We start from the raw sequence: 20,784 nt of genomic DNA, 5'->3' as shown, positions 1-20,784 counted from the left end.
GTGGAACTTTTAAAGCCATTTAGTTTTTCTGACTTAGAAATGAGTCATTTGAGAATCTAGTACCAACAGAAATCAGTAGAGGAGAGTGTCTCCACTGAAGTATTGACAAATCTCCATTCAAGATATTGGTAAAAGTATATAATATTTTTGAATTAAAATTTTTAGCTTGTAATAATTTTGATTGGTATATCAAATTGACCACACTGATGGAGGAAATCATCAAACTACTCATATAGGATATAGTCATTTCAGATCACGTAATAATTATAGCCATCTCTCTGTATACTTGGGGATTGGTCCAGGACCTCCACATATGCCAAAACCAACACATATTCAAGTCCCAAAGTCAGTTCTGTGGAACCCATGTAAATATAAAGTCAGTGCTCCCTATATGGGTTTCACATACATAGATCCAGTACATACATTTTTTATCCACTTTGGTTGAAAAAAAATCCATGTAAAAGTGGACTCATGCAGTTCAAACCTATATTGTTCAAGGATCCACTGCACTTTATCCTCAGGAAATGGATAAAATCTTCTTTGTTATGGCTAGAACCCATTTCCTCTTTTTTGATCTTCAGAAAGTAACTTTCCTAGTTTACTGATGTGTATTATATGTAACAGAATTACCATATTTACTCTAGTAAAGCAGAGATCACATCAACAACTTGTCTTCGGTCCATCACCTCTGTCCTTTAGTTATAGAGGCAGAATAATCAGATAGTATGATATTGAGTAAGCACTGTGTGTGTATGCATGTGTGTCTTTATGCATACATAAACCAGTTAAATATAGGTATTATAGAAAGCAATGAATCTATAGTCTCTGTCTTCAAAGGACTTACAAGTTCATTTGGCAATAAGGTACCTAGACATAAAGAACTACTTGGTACAAACTACACAATCAGGTACAAACCATGTAAGTGCTTGAGGTATTAAGTAGTACAAGGTGGCTTGGAGATCAAGGGAAGGCTTTGCAGAAGTGAGTGTGGGGATAGGTCTGGAAAAGATCTTATTATGTACACATAAACATACAGAAAACAGGAGGGAGATAAAGAAAACGGAAGAGAGAAGTATCTCCTGCCTCCCACCTGGGTGAATAAGCTGGAGATCAGCATTATTATATATCTACCATGTCCCAGACTCTATGTTTCACGCTTTATAGATTTTCTCGATTAAGCATGAAGCAAATAAGATTAAGCATGAGGCAAATAAGACGTTAATGTGTGTTTTGTTTTTTGTTTTTTGTTTTGTTTTTTTTTTTGAGACATGGTCTCCTCTGTTGCCCTGAGTAGCTGAGACTATAAGCACCTGCCACCACAGCTGGCAAATACTTTTTTGTATTTTTTGTAGGGACTGGGTTTCACCATGGGGTCCAGGCTGGTATGGAACTCCTGGGCTGAAGTGATCCTCCCACCTTGGCCTTCCAAAGTGTTGAATGTGTATTTAATAAATTATGCTGATGTTTTCCCACTCATAGAATCTTAGTTGTCTTTGTTTTTCACGTAGCTTGCAGATTGACTTTTCTTGTTATTTTTAGCACACACAAGTAGGATCATATGTTTAAAACTCTTCAACACTGCTTTGGGATTCAGGTTCTCTACAACTTAACAGTGATTCCATAAAATGTCTAAATACTTTTCTCCAATTCCTGTTACATAAACATATTTTATATAAATAAGTTTTGTAAAATAATCATGTCTGGAAATAATACATTAATAATATTCCCCCTTTCACTGAGGAGAAATTGGAGACATGGGAAAGAGGTCTAAACTACGCAGTGAAACAGTGGTAAAGTCTATACTAATACCCATAAACTGTCCAAAAATTCTATTTAAAAAATGTTAAGTGCTTTTAGATTCATGGTTCTGATACGGGAGGCAGGGAAGTGCTGGGAGGAGAAAAGTGGGATCCCTAGCAAGGGTTCCACCCTCAGGCCTGTGCCCACAGTCCTAGGTGAGGACAGGCACTTCTGTTTTCATGCCGAATGTTGCATTTCCCAAGACCACCCTGGCCTGCCATGCCCCCATCCTGTGCCTATAAAAACCCCAAGACTCTAGCGGGCACAGACACAAGTGGCTGGACGTCGAGAGGAACACACTGGCAGAAGAACACACTGGCAGACACCAGTAGACACCACAGGCCGTCCATAGCGGCATGACGCTGAGGTCGGCCGAGGGCGGTGGGAGGAGAGGCTGGCAGCTGAGTGGCCCGACCCCCAGGGGAAGACCACCTTCCTACTGGCTTCCCCATCCATCTGCTGAGAGCTACTTCCACCATTCAATAAAACCTTGCACTCATTCTCTAAGCCCATGTGTGAGCTGATTTTTCCAGTACACTAAGGCAAGAACCTGGATACAGAAAGCCGTCTTTCCTTGCGATACGGCAGAGGGTCTAATAGAGCTGATTAACACATGCCGCCAGCAGATGGCAAAACTGAAAGAGCGCACTGTAACACACGCACACTGGGGCTTCGGAAGCTATAGACACTCAACCCTAGATACTGCTGTGGGGTTGGAGGCCATACTCCCCATCATCTCCCCATATGCATGTTCTCCCTGGTGGTATGCGCAGCAGTGCACTGAAAAAGTGAGCCACGCCGTCATTGCAGGACCTGTGAGGGATGTAAGGGAATTTTTCTCATTTCAACTGGGGGCTTGTCTGGGATCCTGGAAGGTGAGTGTGAATGCACAACTGTCAGATCTGTCTCTTTTCCAAAACCCTGCCATCTCTCTCTCTTTCCTGCAAGTAACAGGCTCTGTTTACCTTCACGGAGTTTTAAACTGCCCTGACCGGGCTGGTCAAAACACCCAGACTTCGTCTATTTTCTCTTTCTTATAGTTTGAAATAGCTCTTATCTCTTCTTTTATAATGTTAAGGGTTTTGCTACAGGCTGCAGCCGTGTTACTAAGTAAAATGAGTGTTTAGCTCAGCAATAAAAGGTGCAAATCAGACCAATTGCTCCTAAAGGTGCCATCTTCACTTCCACCCCAATAGCTGCAGAGCCACGCAGCTCAAGACAGCTCCCCTTACCCTCTCCCCTCCCAGCTCGGGTGCCTGAGCACAGCCACAGGGGTTGGGGGGCGTTAGAAAACCGCGGTGGTGGCCAGGACCCCATAGGGCACATCTTGTCCACCGTGCCAACAGAGCATTTCTACACTGGCCCAGGAATTCACCCTTGTCTGAACTGGGGAAGGATACAGGGATTAAAGTGACTCACTTGCACTGAACAAGGGGTTCTTCCCCCAGGACCTTCCCTTTTGCCCCTTAAACTGTTTTTCTCTTTTTCCCTTTTCTGTGAGAGGACTGACCCCTCCCAGCACAATGTTTCTGATAGGGAAGTTGATGGAGGAACAGCCCCTTCTGGCTGATAACTGCACATTTGGCAGGGCTTATTTGACACACTCTAAACAGATACAAACAGCCTCTGAAATACCTTTTCAGTCCCAAACTCGATTCCAAGCTTCAGGCTGTGGCCCTAGAAAGAAAAACCCCATGGCATAAACAGGCCCAGGGAACTCAAAAGTTGTCCACAGCAGGAAAAAATGGAGGTGTAGGTGATGGTGGTTAATTCCTATTCTCTAGGTTTTCCCTGCTTTGTGGGCAGATACCTCACGGGTATCTGTGGCTAGCACCTGTCAAGGTCACCAGGACTCAGGGATAAGAGGTGGAAGGGAAGGGAGGACGCCTGCTTTGCTTTCTCTCTTCATCACACCCTGTGTTTTTGCTGAAAGAAGGAAGGGAATGAGGTAAACCTCTATTTACTGTCTTTCAGAATGGGCAACTGGCTGTCTTCACCACCCCCAACTTATATTCCTCTGGAGTGTATCCTGAACTATTGGGACTGTTTTGACCCTCAGAATCTGTAGGAAAAATGATTCATAGCCCTCTGAACAAAGGTTTGGCCAAATTATGATTTACAGCAAGGACAGACTTGGCCTCAGGAAGGAATCATTCATTTCAATATCATCCAGCAGTTGGAACTTTTCTGTAGGTGTGAGGACAGATGGTCCGAGGCCCCAAATGTGCAGGCTTTCTATGCTTTGCAAGGCAATCCAGACCTTTGCTGATAGTGTAGAACTGATCCAGACCTCCTGTTTGCCATCTCAGGAAAGACTGCAAGGGGTAAGCCTGGGGAATTAAAGAGCTCTGGAGGCACTCCCAGCAGAAAAAGCAGCTCTCTCAAGCCCTGCTCCTCCGGGTCCACCTCGATCTCCCTATTCAGCTTCAGCATCTCACTCACCCCCTCCTAAAAATCCTCACCCTAAACAAGCCCCAGTCTCACTCTTGCCCCTTCAACAAATGCCTGGTGAATTTGGACCCAGTAAGGTCCAGGTCCCCTTCTTCCTACAGGAGTTAAAGCAAATTAAGGGGGATTTTGGCAAGTTTTCAGATGACCCTGGTAGATATATAGAGGCTTTCCAGAATTTCACCCAAATATTTGAACTCTCCTGGAGAGACGTTATGTTACTTTTGAATTAGAAGCTGACAGACACTGAGAAACAGGCCACTCTGCAAGCAGCAGAGAGATTTGTTGATGAGCTTTGCACCACATACAGCACCAGGGAAGGGAGCAAACAGTATCCAACTGGAAGAGAAGCAGTACCAATGAATGACCGTAAATGGGATCCCAATGATGAGACGGGAGACAGGAAGAGGAGACACTTTCAAATGTTCATAATGGAGGGCTTACACAGGACTAAGACCAAGCTCTCAATTATACTAAGTTGTCTATGATTGACCAGGGATTTGATGAAAATCACACTGCCTTCCTGGAGAGGATAAGAGAGCCCTTGGTAATGCCCACCTCTCTATCTCCTGATTCAGTCCAGGGAAAGCTAATCCTATAGGATAAATTTATTATTCAGGCAGCTCCTGACATCAGGAGGAAGCTACAAAAACAGGCCCTGGTACCAGGCAGTACATTAGAAGACCTCCTGAAAGTGGCCACCTCAGTCTTTTACAATAGAGAAAGAGAAACACAAGAAAGAGGCAAAAGCTTGAATGGCCACCGTGCAAGGCCACAAAAGAATTCTCAGTGTACACCTGTTAACTGCTACAGATGTGGCAAGAACAGTTATCTTTCTTCTAAAGTTTAATCACTTCCATACAAGGTTTAATTTCTTTTTTTTTTTTTTTTTTTTTTGAGACGGAGTCTTGCTCTGTTACCCAGGCTGGAGCGCAGTGGCGTGATCTCAGCTCACTGCAAGCGCTACCTCCTGGGTTCACGCCATTTTCCTGCCTCAGCCTCCCATGTAGCTGGGACTACAGGCACCCGCCACCATGCCTGGCTAATTTTTTGTATTTTTAGTAGAGACGGGGTTTCACGATGTTAGCCAGGATGGTCTTGATCTCCTGACCTCATGATCCACCCGCCTCGGCCTCCCAAAGTGCTGGGATTACAGGTGTGAACCACTGCGCCCAGCCATAAGGTTTAATTTCTTTCACTAGGGTGAAACAGCTCTGGGTACATTGTTGTTGTTAGTATATTTCACTTCTTATCTCTGTAATCTTTGGCACTAAATTCTTTCCTTGTATAATACACATGTTCAAATCATGCATACTTAACCTTATAAAACATTTTTTTCTCTCTCTCATGCCTAGAAGCCATCAAACTCCACATGGTCAGGCAACCAGAGCCTCAGATGATGGCACCCCTTTGCGAGGAACCCTTAGATTAACCTCTGGGAGGAATCTGACTGCCATTTTACCCAAAACAATGCCCCTGTCAGCAGGAAGCAGCTAAGACTGATCATCATCCATATTTTAATGGCAGTTAGATGTACCTCTTCAGAGGAGGGAAATGATACAGGAGAGGGGCTGGGAAGTGCTGGGAGAAGGGCAGGATTCTTGGAGAGGGCTCCATCCTCAGGCCTATGCCCACAGTCCTAGGTGAGGACAGGCACTCCTGTTTTTGCCCCCAAATGTTGCATTTTCCAAGACGACCCTGGCCTGCTATGCCCCCATCCTGTGCCTATAAAAACCCCGAGACCTTAGCGGGCACAGACACAAGTGACTGGACGTTGAGAGGAACACATCAGCAGAACACACCGACAGACATGAGCAGACGCTGGCATGCCATCTACAGTGACACGACGTGTCCTCCGGCCAAGGGTGGTCGGAGGATAGCCCAGCCACTGGGTGGCCTGACCCTAGGGGAAGACCACCTTCCCACTCCATTCCCCTTCTGGCCTCCCATCCATCTACTGAGAGCCACTTCCACCATTCAATAAAACCGTGCACTCATTCTCTAGGTCCACATGTGATCTGATTTTTCCGGTAAACTAAGGCGAGAACCGGGGATACAGAAAGCCCTCTGTCCTTGCAATAAGGCTGAGGGTCTAATAGAGCTGATTAACACATGTCACCTGCAGACAGCGAAACTGAAAGAGTGCACTATAGCACGTGCACGCTGGGGCTTTGGGAGCTGTGAGCACTCAACCCTAGACACTGCTGTTGGGTCAGCGCTCCCTATGAGCTGCCTGTTTGCATGTTCCCCCAGGGGTATTAGCAGTGGGGCATGGAAGAAGTGAGTCACACCCCATCACATGCCTTGTGATGGGGATTAGGGAACTTTTCCTGTTTCAGTTCCTGTATTATATTGTTATTTTCAGGGACAAAGGACTTCTGACTGTTAATTAGTACTATGCTTCATGAGCCTTCTGAAGTATGTTGAATGCAAGGCTGGTTAATCATATGACTTTCTAACATGCCCATAGTGTCCCTGATTGTTGAAGCACACATAGTGAAATAGGAACAGATTCCAGTTGCCATTGAGGTACTGAAACTAGCTAACCCACGTTTAATGAACAAGAGTTGTGCAAAAAAGAAATTTTCTTTTTTAGTTGTTTGTTTCTACAGTAGATGATACTAAAAAGAGGTATAGACAACAAAAGGAATCATATGAGAAGTACATAGAATGAGATAATTGGGTAAAATTTCAAGATATTTCCTAAAAATGTAGACGTTGTTCATTTTGTAGGCTGAAGGAAAAATGAAGTAATGGTGGAGATTGTCTTTGAGTATTTTTGCATTAATTTCATTGAACGTGATGACTGATCTCTGTTAGAATTTCTTTTTGCTGTTTTATAGCTAAGGGAGAAAGCACTTCTCTCTCTCTTTTTTTTTTTTTAAGCACAATATAATGTCTCTGCCATTGGGTTGAATACGTCTCTATAATCTACCCCTATAGTCTATAAAATTTCCTGGATAGTAGTTGACAGTTAATTGTTCAATAATGAGTGATCGGTCCTGGAACCTACATAATTAGATTTCATTTTGCTTAGTATATATTAGGTTGGTGCAAAAGTAATTGCAGTTTTTGCCATTACTTTTAATGTAAAAAACGCAATAACTTTTGCAACAACCTGATATATAGTTTTCACTTGGTCATTTAGACAAGCTACGTTAAATATTGCTTTTTGTTTTAGAAGTCTTTGCTTTTCAGTCTAGTAGTCAGTTTCTTTCACATTAGCTTTCAAAAAATGAATCTTCATTTCAGTTCTAAACTTAATTTCAATGACTTTACTATCTGTAATGTTCTCTGTCATTATTGCTAAGTAAATCACAAGAACCTTGTTTCCAAAATAATAATTTTGAGAAACAATTTGAGAGTTTATATAGAAATTTTCTAAGGTTTGGTAATAGAAAAAAATGTAAAGCTCCTGGAAGGATTTCTATTTATACTGTTTCCAGATAGGGAACTAGTAACTTGCCGATGTTTTAATAAAGAAAAATCTTGAATGCCAAACATTGATCAATGTTCTCTCTATTTTGCTTGTACTGAAATGAGGACATTTATTTAAAAATCAGTCTGAACAAGCAGCTGTCTATTATTGTGTCCTGTGTAATCTCACATATGTGATTAAATACAAAACCTATGTATTTATTTGTTCTTTTGGAAACCTATTTATTTTTGCTTTTGAGGCCCCTAAAAAGAATAGGTAAACTTTTTTTTAATGTTTAACTCATATTTCTTATCCAAAGTATTAACATATTAAAATGCAAACCATCTCAACAAAATTTTTATCTTTTCCTTGTAGTTAATACTTGCTATGAAAGTTACAGGTCTGAGAGAGAGAGAATTATGGAAAAAATGTATTTAAATAGAATGTGTTATGCTGCCAAAGTCTTAAATCAATCATGATGACACTGTTCACAGTGACTTGTTTCTTTATTACCCCAAGGCTTGTTGGTTGATTTTTGACCATTCTAGCACCTTTCCATATGAACACATTTCCATTTGATTTCTACTGTTAAATGTCTATTTAGACTGCAGTTCTTGCGATTTTATAAGATGATTTCCTGGATGATTTCTTCATTTTCTTGACATAATAGGTACCACATTCAGCTATTTTACTTTTCTCTGTAGCTTCCTTGTGGGTCCTTGGAGACAGGGGTGGTAAAGAGAATTTCCCACCTTTGAGGTCTAACTTTTCATGGCTAGTGTAATTCTATTTTCTCAAGCAACAGTTTCACTGAAAGTGACATGTTTCTTCTTAGTTCTTTGTTATTTGTGTCTTTTCAAATTCCCAGGAAGTGAGATTTCTAAAGCATGGTCACTAAGTAGGTTACTATTGTTCCTAAAGTGGAAATTACATTAGTGGAGGAGAAAGTCAGACTTTTCTTGTAGTTCCTACCTCTTAATTCACTTTGATTCAAAAAAAGCATTTAGCAGATACGTAGTTCCAGGTCTTCATAATCCAGAGATGAGCAAGATCACCTCAGTGTAAAAGCCATAGCCCATGGTCAGCAGAAGACAAGTTAGAGGCTGATGACTGGCTTTCTAATTCACAGTCATTGAAGCATCTCCACACTGACCATAACCCTTTAGGAAAATTAGTTGGTATATATTTTGCTTAATTATCTAAAACGTAAATCTGTAATTAATTTTTTTTAGGTTTTTGATTGGATGAATGAAAAGAGATAAAGCCAAAATGTTATTCTATCCTTTAGGATAATCTGCTAGTAATATTCTTAACTTTTGTATGTGATTTGGTTTTGAGGACTCGAACATAGTAGGTTTGCAAAGTTCTTTCTTTCTTTTGTTCATAAATGGAATAAAAATCTAAGAAAGCTGTGAATGAGTATGACCAAAAGATTTTTCTATTTTGAAAGATAAAATCATGACAATATAGAGAAAGAATAACATAGTTTAAAAAAAAGACCAGTGAAAATGGAATGTAATTACGTGTTATGTTGTGAATTGTTATTCCTGATACATGAAGTGTGCACACCAATTCAAACTGAAGGTCCAGCTTGTGAAAGTCTTGACCTAATAACATCAAAAGCTATATGTCAGTTACATTCTTCCTTTCTGCTCCATTCGTTCTTGTTTACTATTCTCTGCAGATTTGTTTTTAAATGTATTTCACATGTTTCTGAATAAGCGAATGTAATCTAGTGATGGTTAATTTTGTATGTCAACTTTACTGGGCAATGGGATTCCCAGATATTGAGTTAAACATCATGTTGAGTGCCTGTGAGAGTGTTTTAGGATGAGACCAACATCTGAATTACCAGGACAAGGAAAGCAGACTGCCCTCCCCGTGAAACTGGGGTGGGCTTCATAAGTCAATGGAAGGCCTGAATAGAGCAAAAAGGCTGACGCTGCCAGGTAAGAGAAATTTCCTCTCCTCTGACTCCCTTTGAGCTAAGGCTTTGATATTTACTGCTTTCAGACTTGAACTGGAACTTACTTCACCAGATCTCATGGTTCTCGGGCCTTCAGACTCAGGTTGGAACTATGCTATCAACTTTCCTTGGTCTCCAGCTTGCTGACTACAGAATCTAGGACTTCTCAGCCTTTGTAATTGTGTAAGCCAATTTTGTATAACAAATCTCTATCCATTTATCTAGAAACAATAAATATATATCTAATAGATATGAAGTCTTGTGCTTCATAATGACATCTCAATGAGGGACTGCATATACAATGGTGGTCTTGTAAGATGATAATGGAGCTGAAAAATTCCTATCTCCTAGTGACATCATACCTGTCATCATAGTGCAATTACTTTATTTAAAAATTAAATTTAGTATAGCCTAAGTGTAAAGTGTTTATAAAGTCTACAGTAGTATAAAGTAATGTCCTAGGCCTTTACATTCACTCTTCACTCACTCACTGACTTACAGTCCTGCAAGCTACTTTCATGGTAGGTGCCCTATACGGGTGTACTTAAAAAAAATCTTTTGTACCATATTTTATTGTACTTTTCCTTTGTTTAGATATACAAATATTTACCATTATGTTAGAATTGACTACAGTATCCAGTACAGTAACATGCTGCTCGGGTTTGTGGCCTAGGGACAATAGGCTACACCACATGGTCAAAGGGTGTAGTAGGCTGCACTGTCTAGGTTTGTGTGTGTGCACTCTATGATCTTTGCATAATGACAAAATTGCCTAATGATGCATTTCTCAGAATGTATCTTCATTAAGTGATACATTACTGTATATCTATCTAGATAAAGATATTTATGAAATATATATTCTATTATAAATATACAGATATATAGTTTAAAGAACTATTGGTTCTTTCTCTGGTGAACCCAGACTAATATATAATTATTTTCTTTAGAATCTGTTCAGAATCAGTTTAGTCAATGTTCAGCTTGGGTAAACCCAAATTCAAACTCTTCTCTCTCCCTACATCTATTATTATTCCCTTCATCTCCAGGTTTCCCTCAGCATAAAACAGTCAAATGTCAAGAGAAGGGTTAAAGATGTATAACATCTTCATGGGCAGTCACACCTTCATCTATATTCCAACGTATTTTCAATTATCACTGTAACATTGCTGTTAACATTAAGAGTATAGAAAGGTAAATGTACAGGTAAATCTATTTTTACCTTTTCTTTCTCTAAATTCGTCTAAATTTCTCTAAATTTGTTCATTAAGATGAATATATAAACATCTTCATAAGATAGATATGTTATCTATCTTCCACAGATAATGAGGATCAACTGTATATTGTGAATTTACCTACTCACTGAAATTTATTTGGAACCCTAAAATCAATGCTTGGTTGTTTGCAGACATGCACATATATGTAAAGAGTGGCCAAAAATTTGAGTCACCCAAAGCACTTGTTTCCAGCTGAAGGTGAACAAAGAGACACTTTGCCTTCCTGTTTCTGCTCCCCTATGGTAAACAAGTGGGTGTTTTGGTGGTTTATTTAATGTGTGTGTGTGTTTTTTCCTTTTTTTTGCATTTTTCCATCATTTTGTTGTTTAATAGCCCGCAGGCATAGTTCTGAAGTGCTCTCTAGTGTTTCTAAGTGCAAAAGACTGGGACACGCCTTATGGAGAATGTAGGTGTGCTAGGTAAATTTCATTCAGGCATTAATTATAGTGCTGTTGGCCATAAGTTCAATGTTACTGAATCAACAATATATACTGAATGTGATTTTAAACAGAAATATACATAAAGCAAAATTCTATATTGGTCAGTTGATAAAAATGTGAGCACAGGCTCACAGGAACCTAACTCTGCAATTCCCATAGAAACAATGGTTCAGTATTCATTCATTCAGTGTTTGTGGTGATTTTATATAACCATAACATACACAGTTACCATGATTAACAAGAATCAACTGTATGTGGTATGAGTAAGAAGAGAGAGTGTTAATTTTTCTCCAGGCTCTTTTGCATGTTCTTAGGTTTGTTATCTTGATTTAACTTCTAGGCTACAGTTTTCCATCTGTTTAATAAGAATGATAATTCCAAAGCCACAGTCTGAAAGTGTTGTTTTAAAGATTGAATAAAGTAATATGTATAACATTGCTTTGTAAACTGAAATGATGCAACAGGAGCAGAAAACATTATTTATTTAAAGGAAAGAAAATATGCTAGAGATTTTATAATTATTAATGTTTACCACCGTTTAGTAAGAGTATTCAGTTCTTTCTTGATTTAATAAGATGACAAATCACATGTTAAGCTGTTAAACAGTTTACATCTGAAATTCAAAGTTCATTTTAAGTAGAAGCATTGTTTCTTATTTTATCTATGTTTCCCAACTTGTTAAAATATGTTACATTGTATAGGAGCAAAACTGAATATCAAAGAATACTGTGGGCTTGCATGTACTTGTGTCTTTTGTTTTCCCTGGGGTAGCTCTGCTTAATTTACTAACACATAAATCTCTCCTACTCTTAGTGCTGGAAAGTCAATTTAGCTGAGGAAGAATGAAGTTGAATTCGGTTCTGCCTCATGCATCACCAACAAATTGCTAGGCCAGTTAAGTTTTGATTGCAGAATATTTATTTTTGGTGACAGATGTTGCTGATGTAAGAACCTAGATGATCACAGCTTGAATTAGCCTGGGTTGAGGTTGAAAAAAATTGAAATGGAAAGTGTTAATGGAAGTAAATATGCAACATCAGGATGACATTTTTAGTATTATATTTCTGATGATATTTTTGTGGTAAATAGGGTGTGACTACATTTGCATGCAGGCAATGAATTTTGGCAGAAAGATGGACATAGCCTTTTATGAAATCACATTCTTAAGGTGACAGTTTGGTTATGGAACCTAAGAGAGTTAAGTACTTGTTTGGATCAAAGCAGGTTCCAGAGTAGAGACTAGTGACTAGAAATCATGTAATTTTGGAGAAGGTTACCATACACCTGTGTTATGTCTATCAAATCTCATATCATATCTAATTATAATAGTTTTCTTTACCTTTCTTTTCTAGTGGTCCAGAAATCACTATGAACATCTTTGCATGTAATAGATTTTCAGTAACAGATGAAAATTAGCTGCGTAGGACATAATTCCCACATCTCCACACTGAATGCACACAGACTTTTACATGAGAGGAAAAGAATCATTGGGACTCTTGTCTCCTTGGCAAGATCATGCATAGTTTTATGCATAAAGGTTTTTGTGGCCCCCACATGAATCACTAATGGTGACATGTCTGGGAGGTGTCACAGGGAGGCCACTGACAAGGCCATGGCAGTAATTCTTTCACTAAAACCCACCTTTCCTCTTTGAAAACAGGCAAAAGCTGCTGACCCAATGGGTCTTTCATTCTTGCTGTGAAGTTGTTGAACATATAAAAAAATCATTAGAAATCCTGATTTTTACTCATTGCGAGTAAAAAAAGATAAGAAAAGGAATGATTCCTATTGATGCAGGATGTTTTCTTGACCCCTTTGTGGAACTCAAAACAGTGATGCCCCATTTACTCGGCTGCCCTGCTCAACCCCTCGTGGGAGGCAGCATGCAGGTGAACCAAAATGGGAAGCAGAGCAAACGAGTGAAAGAACTGGCCAGCTGCTTCAGTGCTGGCAGGATCAAACTCTGTACAGGCCCCGCAGCATCATCCAGGTGGGGGTGCCTGGTGACCCCAAGGCCCCAGAGGGCATGCTACAATGTTCCCTTAGCTCTGCTGCCCATGGACAGCAGTGTGTTATCAGCTCAGTGGGCCCTTTTCTCATCACATGGGCAGGCTGCCCTCTGCCAGCAAGGGCAAAGGGCCACTGTGACAGCCTTATTGAGTACTTGCACTTGGTGCATCTTGAATTCTTGTCTGGTGCCCAAGAGGAATGAGGTCATGCAGATAAATTGAAGGATGGTGAATGAGGATAATTTTATTGAGTGATGCAAGCAGCTCTCAGTGGAGAGGGGAGCTGGAAAGGAGATAGGAGCAGGTCACGCTCCCCTGAAGTCAAGCCTCCTCTCTGCCTCTCTCTTCCGAACTCAAGTTGCCTCTTTTCGACATCTAGCTGCCATCTCTGAAGTCAAGTCACCTCTCCCCAGCGTCCAGTAGCTTCTCTCCTCTATTGGCTGAATCTGATAGGCACAGGATGCGGGGGGTTGGGGGTGGCTAGGGGGGCAGAGTGGGCCATAGGTAGTTTTGGAAAAGGCAACATTTCATTTGTAAAAAGACATTATTCAGAAAGAACCAATCGGGAAAGGGTGGGCACACAGAGGTGGAAGTTCTCACTTTGGGCCATGGGTTTCAGGCTTTTTGGCTTGAATGAGGGGTTTTGCTGGGGACCCACCCCTGTCTGGCTTGAATTTCTCTGCCTCCTACCTCTATCACTATTAGTAGAGGAAAAAAAGTATTGGTTAAGTTAGTTTGATTGCTTTGTCTTTCCCAATAGTATATTAGTTTTTTATGTACTAAAAGGAAGATTTAGTTTTAACTTATGTTTGGCTATGAATTTTAAAATACAGTTTTTTGAAGATATATATGGAAGACAGCACAATTGGAAATATGCAGATCATATCTTAATTTTACAAAGTATATTTTTAATATTTAGTCTTTGTCCACATTATGACTATATGACAGGTAGCTTTGCCAACATCTTTTATTTATTCTTGGTAGAGGGCATCCACTCGTTTGCTCTTGGAAATCCAAGTAAATGATTAATGAATCAAGAGCAAAAACAACAATGAGATTTCTTCACCAAAGACAGTTTTCTGCTTTGTATAGTGTTTTTAAAAACAAATACAATGCTTTATCTTTGCTGAGACGTGGGGCAATTTTCTTGCAAATTTTGATAGTGAACTTTTAAACATAGGGAATGAAAATACACACACACACACACACACACACACACACAAGAGACAGGAAAGTCCTGAGTGCAGATAATAGTTATAATGATAATTATTAGACTTTCATATTAAATAGATATAGAAAAGTGATGGCTGTTACATTCCTGAGAGATTGTTTAGACTCTAAGTCATTTCAGGCAGGCAAAATCACTGATTTAATACAACACTTCTTGTTTAATGAATGGCTAAGTCCCAAATATCTGACAACTCCACATCTCTCTCATTTCTTTCAGAGTATGAAAGGAGAGGAATCATGTATTTTAATAATGTGAAAAGCTGACATAGAGCTGTCACATATTTTGGCTCATCCTCTTTTCCATAGGAAGTACAATGTTGAGTTGGTTCTAACTGACCCATGAGGTTACTGATTTTATGTTGCCAGAAAGACTGGTGACCGCAACTCAATAAGGCGGGCTCTTCCTGTGCAGGTAGAAAGGCAACTCCTAATGTCCAGGTGTAACTACTACTGGACCAAATATTTTATATGCATTTCTTATTTCCTATTGTTAGATGTTACTGATATGAATCCAAAGCCAAGAGTCATTTCTTGGGGCCTGAATAAAAGTTAGAATTTGAACTTACAGATAATGCCACCTTCATATATCTGTGGTTCCCTGATAAGCTTTTTTCTTTTCTTTTCTTTTTTTTTTTTTTTTTTTTTTTTTTGAGATGTGGTCTTTCTCTGTCACCCAGGCTGGAGTGCAGTGGCACAATCTTGGCTCACTGCAACCTCTGCCTCCTGGTTCAAGTGATTCTCCTGCCTCAGCCTCCCAAGTAGCTGGGATTACAGGTACCCACCACCACGCCCGGCTAATTTTTGTATTTTTAGTAGAGACAGGGTTTCACCATGTTGGCCAAGCTGGTTTTGAACTCCTGACCTCAGGTGATCTGCCTGCCTCGGCCTCCCAAAGTGCAGGGATTACAGGTCTGAGCCACCGCACCTGGCCCCTGATAATCTTTATAATGTCAATACATGTCACTATGCAATAAAGAAACCAAACATGTTTATTAAAGGTGTCGCTGATGGCCACTGCTTAATTGAATTGAGCTAATAGGGCAGAGTTTTTTAGAAACAGAGCATTGAGAAAGTGTAGGTTTTGCATATTTAAATGGATAACAATCCAGTAACAAATATTACATTACGTTAATATGTATAATTTAGTTCGTTAGCTTGAATTGTAAAGAAATCTCTTCACTGCACAAAATACATTGATTTTTCTGTGTGTGTGTCTATTAGCCAATTTAGCTTCTCTTGTCTGCCCATTCACTTGTAAAAGCTGCTAATTCATCAACAGAAAGTGGATACAATCTACATACGAAATGAGTTAGAGGCAAGGAAGCAGTTGATTGCAGACATCAAGTAACTTATTAGCAATGTTTTACATAGCTTTGTTCTTTAATGGATTATGCAGGTTCTTTCTTCATTGTGTTGACATTTAAGAGAGAAATTAAGGAAAAGTGAATGGTGGTTAAACATTTGGTACAAATACAATAGCATGATGAGTGTGGGTATTGAAGAAGTTATGTCAGATGAATGCCAGGTAGTGAGTTGCAGGCTTATGTATCACCTGGTTTCTATAAAATGAGCAGAAATGTCAAACATTTCACTTAAAAAAAAATCATTCCATCTGTTCTCCATTGCTCTGGGAGAGTAAGTTTAACTTGTAGTGCTTGCTTTAGCTAACTAGAAATTCAGGAAAACCATAAAAAAATTTTGGAAAACTAGCCTTCAGATGTGAAAAACATGGAATTAGCTATGAATCTTTGTTAGGGGGAGATAATTAAAACCAAAATCTCTTCCTAGTCCAGAAAAGCTCTCTACAATGGTAGAAGAGAAACAATTTTATTATTGAATAAACATCAAACCAGAGTGTGATGAACATCATGAGCAATTGGCAAAGAGGTTGAAGACAGAAAAAATATCTGTCTTTTATATAACTAAGCAGATGCAGACCATTATATATACATTTTCTCAAAACAAACAATATATTAGTCCACAAGAGGCTTGGACAGCACCATTTATCACACATAGTTTATCTTAAGTTCACCTCACAACTGGGGGGACCATATGTGTTCACAAATTGGTTGTATCCAAAGGAAAAATAAACTTCTCATATCTTTATGACAATAGGTACCTTTGGAGCTTGGAGCAAGCTACTCAATAAACTTAGGCTCCTACCCTCCCACAGAAGGTGAGAGGTAGGGTTCCTATCTTCTTTGATGATTACATTTCAAAAACATGTTTCCTAGGTCCTTGAGAAAGACATTCCTGGGTCCTAAAGCTGACAAGTTTATTTAGCTTTAGAAAAGATTTAAGTATATTTCAAAGAGACAGAGAGTTTACAATTATAAGTTTTCTAAAATAAATGCTCTAAGACATTAACTGAAATCCCAGTTTTACCACTGAGTAGTTGTGCTACCTTGAGGATACTATTAATCTTTATGAATCCTAAGTTTGTCATCTGTAAAGTGGGAATCATACTGCCTGTATCATAAGATTATTTTGATGATGAATTAAGACAATTTATATAAATCTTTAACAGAGTCTTTAACAAAGTGAATGGTTACTATGGTGGTTACCATTATGGGGCTAGCCCCTCTACTTATAATTTTGAACCTTCCCGTCAACTCCAGAATGATGCTTCATCAATTTTTCCTTCTTTTGCTCATATCAACATGTTTTTATTAATACAGTAGAATCTTTCCTTCAATCTTCAAATGCATTTACATCTTCTCTGTTACAAAGCAAATATTTAAATGTTAAATTAAACAATACACACTGCAACTTACTTTGATCTATTTTTTAAAATCAACATTCTAAAAGTATTATTTATGGATAATATAATGCACTTATTTTAAGCACAGCTTAGTTTTTGTGACAAACATATATGTTTATATAACCACTAACACAATCAATATTTAATTACCACAGAAAGTTCTTTAATGCCAATCTGTAGTCAATCCCCATCTGAAACCCTGCTAGAGGCAACCCCAAATATCTGCTTTCTGTCTGTATAGATGTCTTGCCTTTTCTGGGTTTTCATATACATGAAATCATGTAATATATACCATTTTGTGTTTTCCATATATTTTCAGCAAAGTAATTTTAAGATCCATCCATGCTGTTGTATAAGTAATCTACTCCCTTCTATTACTAAGTAATATTGCATTATATTATTAAATCATAATTTGTTTATCAATTCAATTGCTGTTGGACATCTGAGTTGTTTCCAGTTTGGGCTATTACGAGTAAAGCTGTTATAAATATTCTTGTGCAAATATTTGAGTGAATGTATGTTTTCACTTCTCTTGGGTAAATATTTAGGAGTAGAATTGCTGGATCAAAAGACAGATGTATGTTTAAACATACAGGAAACTGTTAAACTGTTTCCCAAGGTGGTTGTACATTTACATTTTCAGCAACGCATGAGAGTTTCAGTTTCCTTACCAATAGTTGGTATTGCCAATCCTTTTAATTTTAGGTGTTCTAACTGATGTGCACTTAAATCAGTTTGTAGCTTTGGTTTGCATTTCTCTTCCAGTTTCTCTGAGACTTGGAACTTGCTGCTCTATTCTGCTGGGGGAATAAATCACTCATCTCTTGCTTGGTTGGAAAGGATTATTTAGTTGTCTGTGTTGGGTGAGAGATGGAATCTAGGCAACCTAACCTCTATGTAGACTTTAAACTGAGGCTGGCCCCAACTCCTCTTGCTCCCAAGACTTCTGTGCCTCAAATTCTAAGCCTTTCAGAAAGATTTTTGTAGCCTAGAAAGCCTGGTTACTCTGGGCATCCTCCTCAATAGGCACTTAAGTCTCAACTTTCTCTGTACTGTAAGTCATTTACTTTATCTGCCCTCTAACAAGTCCAAACCTTTGATGGCAACTCTCACCGGAGAATATTTATCTCTAGCTCTATTTGCCCTTGTGAGTTTCTCCATTTTAAAAATTATTTAGAGAAAGAAAAAAAGCACAAATGATCAGTTTTTCATATTTTCAGTCATCTCTTTCCTATTTACCTTGCTTTCTCACTTTTTCTTCACTATTTCACACAGAAGTTAATGATGACAGAGCTCAAGATCTCTTTAACCTTAATTCTAGTTTATTAAAATTATTTCAACCAAAACTTTCTTCTTTCACCCAAACTCCTTTTGTCCTTGATTTCTGCATTAGTCAGGGTTCTCTAGAGAGACAGACAGAACTAATAGGATAGATGTATATATGAAAGGGAGTTTATTAAGCAGAGTTGACTCACATGATCACAAAGGTAAAGTCCCACAATAGGCTGTCTGCAAGTTAAGGAGCAAGGAAGCCAGCGGTGGACCAGTCCAAGTCCCCAAACCACAAAAGTCAGGAAATCTACAGGGCAGCCTTCAGTCTGTGGCTGAAGGCCCAAGAGCCCCTTGCAAACCACTGGTGTAAGTCCAAGAGTCCAAAAGCTGAAGAACTGAGAGTCTAATGTTTGAGGACAGTAAAAATCCAGCATGGGAGAAAGCTGAAGGCCAGAAGCCTCAGAAAGTCTGCTCTTCCATCTTCTCCTGCCTGCTTTTTTCTTGCCATGCTGGCGGAGGATTAGATGGTGCCCACCCAGATTGAGGGTGGGTCGGCCTCACCCAGTCAACTGATTCAAATGTTAATCTCCTTTGGCAACACCCTCACAGACACACCCAGAAACAATACTTTGCATCCTTCAATACAATCAAGTTTGCACTCAATATTAACCATCACAATTTCTGTGTCTCAGTCACAGTGAGGAAAGTATAACTTCCTTAAACTTCTATTTAATTTAATCGTTACCTCACTGAATGGTTCTCCTTTCTCTAAATTAAATTATGTGAACAGACCAGGAGTGGGGAGAGGTCAGCACATTTTTATTTCCAGTAGTTCCAGTAGTTCTACAATACAAATTATTTTAGTAAAACTCCACGAGAATTTGGCATTGCTACTCTTCAGTAGCAGCTTATTTCTCAAAGGGAAGAGAGTTATTGCTCTATATACATTGTGGCCTGTTCTCTGCCAGACAAAATGTATAGGGAAACTTTATGATAATTCTCTCTGAGATTCTCTGTTTTCTTTGATTCCAAGAAACTATCTCTAATATATAATGTGTTGACAGTGAGAAAATTGACCATTTCAAGCAACATCTAAACCTGGAGATTAAAAAGAGAGCGAAATGATCTTTTTCTCATTCTCTTTTAAGGGAGCACAATTCTAAAACTCTCCCAAGCTAAAAAGAGAAGATATTGGTCATGAAAATCTTATAAGAATGGTGATAAAACTGGCAAATATGCTTTAGAGAATAATAAAACTATTAGGTAGCTAGTCAACTGAAAAAATACCTAATGTATCATAGAATGTTTGTCTTAAAATTTATTTTCTGAATTCTCTCCTAATTAGCAAATTGAGAGTGCATAAAACAAACTTAAAATAATTTCCAAACATAAATATTTGAATCTGGATTGCTTTGCAATGTGTTTTCATGGCTTGATAATTCCAGAGAAATTATTATTATTATTTGGTCTTTAATCACAAGATCTTTTTCACAGGTATACTATTAAGACATTGAATCCAAAGATGCCAGTTAATTTGTATTAATAGTATAGTATTTATAGTACTAAATATAAAATACATTTCATGTTTAACATTTTCTACCATATATGTTAAGTGATCAATTCACACCAAGCTATTCTGTACTTAGGAGGAACAAATTGTTCTACAGAAAATGAAGGAAACTCCAAATGTTCAAGAGACTGGGGATGGTATATGAAAGCTTTCACCATTAGGTAAGTAATTTAAATCATAGGTGGTGGTGTGTAAGGTTTATTAGAAGTTTAATGATGCTCTCTGACTTATGCTCATTCTAAGAAGCACATCATTTTCTAAAGCAGAAAAAGCATGAGTCAGAGGAAGTTAAAAACCACACTAGAAAACATCTATTTTAGTTTATCATTTGATTTCATTCTTCTTCCTAATTGTAAGTCTTAAGAATTAGACAAAAATTTGAGCTGTGGTACATAAGAAAATATGGGAAGCATGCCAAGAACTGCATTAGGCTATAGCTTTTGGAGAGCAATAGAATGGTTTTTGCCGATATTTTTATTCAGCAACCAAATTTATAATTTACTAAAAAAAAAGTGAGAAGCATATTACGTAATTATTAATTCATAAATTAAACAAAACAATATAAATTATTACAGAGCTATGATTATTTTAATGAT

At 38.5% G+C, this 20,784-nt stretch overlaps 2 long non-coding RNA genes across 2 annotated transcripts in view; one reads left to right on the top strand and one right to left on the bottom strand.

The window, feature by feature from the left end:
* The window catches only part of LOC129035821 (uncharacterized), a 35,595-nt gene extending 32,074 nt beyond the window's left edge, over positions 1 to 3,521 (bottom strand). The window contains exon 1 of the long non-coding RNA XR_008502344.1: positions 3,436 to 3,521. This is a non-coding gene — a long non-coding RNA (uncharacterized LOC129035821). The remainder of the gene's footprint in view (positions 1 to 3,435) is intronic.
* The window catches only part of LOC134739382 (uncharacterized), a 44,545-nt gene extending 24,196 nt beyond the window's left edge, over positions 1 to 20,349 (top strand). Inside the window, exons 2-3 of the long non-coding RNA XR_010125978.1 lie at positions 9,680 to 9,815; positions 20,265 to 20,349. This is a non-coding gene — a long non-coding RNA (uncharacterized LOC134739382). The remainder of the gene's footprint in view (positions 1 to 9,679; positions 9,816 to 20,264) is intronic.
* Positions 20,350 to 20,784: the final 435 nt, after the last annotated feature.

This window comes from Pongo pygmaeus, chromosome 3 (assembly GCF_028885625.2).
Source record: "Pongo pygmaeus isolate AG05252 chromosome 3, NHGRI_mPonPyg2-v2.0_pri, whole genome shotgun sequence".
NCBI classification, from domain to species: domain Eukaryota; kingdom Metazoa; phylum Chordata; class Mammalia; order Primates; family Hominidae; genus Pongo; species Pongo pygmaeus.
Note: the sequence above shows the minus strand (reverse complement) of the source record. Positions and strands in the feature narration are given on the sequence as shown.